This window comes from Sapajus apella, unplaced genomic scaffold (assembly GCF_009761245.1).
Source record: "Sapajus apella isolate SASKATOON/1434 unplaced genomic scaffold, GSC_monkey_1.0 scaffold49, whole genome shotgun sequence".
NCBI lineage: Eukaryota > Metazoa > Chordata > Mammalia > Primates > Cebidae > Sapajus > Sapajus apella.
The window spans coordinates 17,120,596-17,124,955 of NW_022436989.1; positions in this window are offsets into that span (position 1 = coordinate 17,120,596).

The window sequence follows — 4,360 nt, forward strand, 5'->3', positions numbered from 1 at the left end:
TTGATGGTTCAGTCCTGGTAAGGTGACACCTGGCAGCAGCCATCTGCAGGAAGCTGGCGGAAGCTAAGCGGGAAGGCCAATTCATCCCATTTGTTCACATTGTCTATCGAAGATGCAAAATGTTTTGTTTTTTTTTTAATGAAATATCTTAGACAGGCCAACACCTCAGGCCAAGGAAGTCACATTTCACCAGGTGCTCAAGAGCTAAACGAGCTCTCAGGTCCCTTGAAGCTGTACCACACCACCATTCCACTGAGGCCATTAGTGGCCCTGTGTCCTCTGGGGGCAGTATTTCTAACAAGGTCCCTTGATTTTTTGTTTTTCTGCCAGCAAGATGCTAATGCATGTTTATTTAATTAGGTTGAATGTTTCTAGCTAAACTGATTTGTTTGAAGGGGAAGAAACTAATTTGTACACCAATGCAAATAGAATGAACATGAATAGATTCTGGGAGAAGGAGAAAGAGGGAGGTATTTTATTGTTTATCAAGACAGCAATGCAGACTCCTCATTATGTACACGAAAGTCTACTGATATTTGTACTTAATGTTTATACAGTACCTAACCATGTGCAAGAGCTTCCACATACACAACCTCATTATATCAAGAGTGCTTCAACGATACAACTTTCCTTCCTGTGCCAAGTGAAAGACTTTGAGTCAAGAGACCCTCTTGCTTCTAGCTTTGGCTCCAAGACAAGCTTGATTCAAACCTTGGCAAAGTCTTTTCCACTTTGTGCCTCCAAATAGTTGAATCTCACTTCCCATTTCCCATGGGGCAAGAGGCTAGTGGAGCCTGAGGAATTTACTGGATACTCTTTGGAAGAAGGGGATTAGGACCTAGGTTGTAGCGTCGATTACCTTAGATCCCAAGCATGCCAGTACTTCGGCATAACAGGATGCCTGGAGTTGTGTTACTCAGATGAATGGTGGGCCCACCTGAGACTTTTAATAGGAAAAGAATATTACTTTTCCTTGTTACTATTTAAAAGTAACTAAATTTACTCCTAAATGGTAACAAGGAAAAGTAATATTACTAAATTTACTACGTTTACTATTACTAATATTACATTTGTTATTACTAAGTGTAGTAAATTTAGTAATATTACTTTTGTAGCAATATTACTTTTGTAATTTAGTACTATTACTACATAAGTAATAGTACTAAATTTACTACACTTAGTGAAGTCAGCTATTTTCCACTGACTTCACTAAAAATGCCACTACTGGGCTAAAAACAAGCAGAAAGTGTTAGATTCTGATGGAAAACCTTTCCAACTTAAGAAAATGCAAAAAAAGGGCTGTACATAGAGTGGTGCATTCCAAGATGATCAAGCTGGAAAGAATCAAGGAGGGCACCTTGCCCAATGCTCCCATTTTACAGAGGAGCAAACTAAAGCCCAGAGACTTGAAATCACTGTCTGAGGTCCTCCAGCAAGTGTGACAGAGCCAGGGCTAGAATGCAGCCCTCCTGACTCCCAGGCCTGCATTTGTTCTACCACCTGCGCTTCTCAGATGGGACACCCATTCCCAGGAGGCACCTGTTGATGAGCCCAGCCCATGCAGAGCCATGGGCCACGTGTGCCATAACTTCTGGGTCATCAATTCTACTTGATGTGTTTTAGGACAAACAGCAAAATACACAGCAATCTCTTATTGAATAGAATGAAAAGCCTCCATAAATTTTCAAATGACACAAATTTCTACAAATACACTTTGGCCACGTGGTAGGTCACTGTATGGAACCCCCAGGTGCCAGGCTGAGGTGGAGATGTTTGGTTAGGACAACTTAGAGAACTTGGGGAGGTGCTGCACTCTACCATTCGACATCAGAACACATCCACTGGCACTCTAAGAAAGGGAAGGCCATGCCTCACGTAACCTTCCCTTTTGTTCAAGAAGACTAGAAAGGTGAGAGAAGAAAGTCTTTCCTATCCCTTTTCTAAAGTGTTCCTGCAACAGATTTGCTGCTGCTTTGCACTGTCAAAGCAGCACTCAATGGGGCAAAGGGATGCCCTTAAAGGACACCCCTGCCATGGGGCTGCCAGAAAGGAACAGAGCAGTGACCCTACCCAAGCCTGCATGTCCTGGTCCCATCCCTGTAGGAGACCAAGGATGTCCCCCAACAGATTTTCCTTGGTCACTGTGCTGCTCCTGAACCCCAGGGCCTGTAACAGAAACCATTTTTTCCATCCCCACATAGAATTCCTGAGGAGTACTGGGGGTGAAATAAGGGGATGACCAGATAATTTAGCTTACTCTTTGAAAAAGCTTTTAAGGGAAACTAGCATGTTTAATGCAAGGGAGTAAGGTTGTGTGTTTTAAATTAAGCAACTTGGGACCAGGCACGGTGGCTCATGCCTGTAATCTCAGGACTTTTGGAGGATGAGGTGGGCAGATTGCCTGAGATTGGGAGTTCAAGACCAGCCTGACCAATATGATCAAACCTTGTCTCTACTAAAAATACAAAAATTAGCCAGGCGTGATGATGGACACCTGTAATCCCAGCTACACAGGAGACTGAGGAAGGCAAATCCCTTGAAGCTGGGAGGCAGAGGTTGCAGCGAGCCCAGTTTGCACCATTGCACTCCAGCCTGGATGACAGGGTCATGCTGGAGATGGTCACTGCCTCAGTCCAGAAATGACACATGTGGCTTCGGCTCCCAGTCCACCAGCCAGAGCTACTCACATGACTCCACACAGTTGCAAGGGAGGACGTTGCAGGGGAGGGGAAGGGCATATGAATATTCAGGAAGCACTGAACTCCTGCCACTCTTCCAAGAACAAAGGCAAAATAAAAACACGTTCCGATAAACCAAACTGTTAGAATCTGTTACCAGCAGATTCTCATTAAAGAAACTTCTTTAATAAGACAGCATTTAGGAATAGGGAAAATGAGCCCCCCACCCAAAAGATCTGGGTTGCAAAAAAAGATGGTGGACAAAGAAATGGCAAATAGGAGAAAAATATCTAAGTAATTACTGAATGTATAAAACAATAGCAACAATACTCAATCTGTAGGATCAGGAAAAAGCCCACACTGGAAACGAAATTCTGGACAAAAGCAGCATAATCCTGGAGGGATATGATGAAGAGTACAGTGTGTTATGGTCCTTTTACTGTTCTAGAGGATTCTGCAAAGTTAAATATAGATATTAAAATATCTAGGGCAACCACCAAAATAACAGAACTAAAATGTATAATTTTCAAACTTTTAGAGGGAGGAAAAAGTTAAATGAGAGGAGAATAATTCAATCAGTTCAAAAAAAGGCAAGAGAGGATGAGGGCAGGGGAATGGAGAGAAAAATAGGACAGGAATACAAAATTAAATCATAGAAATAAATAAGATGACTTTAAAATTATTTTTATTTTTCTATTTTTCTTATATAAATGAATAAAATTGTATCAATAATTGAAACAAATATAAATGGGCCAAATTCTTAAACTAATAAGCAAAGGTTATCATTCTTGTTGTCATAAGTCTAGCAAAACACTATCTATAAGAGCTGAATTTGATCATAATGAGTGAACACTAACATGGTCCCCACAATATGCCAAGCAATGCTCTAAGCACACTGTATTTATCAATTTATTTAATTCTCCCAACAGCCCAATGAGATAGACACTATTTTGATAAGAAAAGTTAATCATAAGGATGCTTTGGGAGGCCATGGAAGGTAGATTGCTTGAGCCCAGAAGTTCAAGACTAGCCTGGGCAATATAGTGAAATTCCATCTCTACAAAAAAATTAGCCAGGCATGGTGGCATGTGCCTGAAGTTCCAGCAACTTGGGAGGCTGAGTTGGGAGAACTGCCTGAGCTTGGAAAGTGGAGGCTGCAGAGAGCTGTAACCATGCAGTTACACTGCAGCCTGGGCAACAGAGTAAGACCCATCTCAAACAAACAAACAAACAAACAAAAAATGTTAATCATAAGGAAGTGAAATAACTTGCCTGAGATTACATAACTAACGAGAGTATGATTTGAACCCAGGAGGGCCCCTCCTAGAGCCCATACATTTAACCTTTGTATTGCACTACCTCTTACCCATGAAAACGAAATGACACTGAAAGATATACCAGGTAAATATTAACCAAAAGAAAGCCAGCATCATGACATTCATATCAGACTTTAAAGAGAAAAGCATTACCAGCAATAAAGAGATAAAAAATGCAGATCACAAGAAGATTTAATAATTCCAAACTTCTATGCCCTTTATAACATAACTTCAGAATGTGTAGAGTATCCAGTCTGTCTCTGGATCTAAGGGAAAGAAAAGTACATAGAGTAAAAATGGACTAAACTACAAACAGAGGTTGACAAACTCACGATAACAGTGAGATTCTTTAACATACCCCTTTCA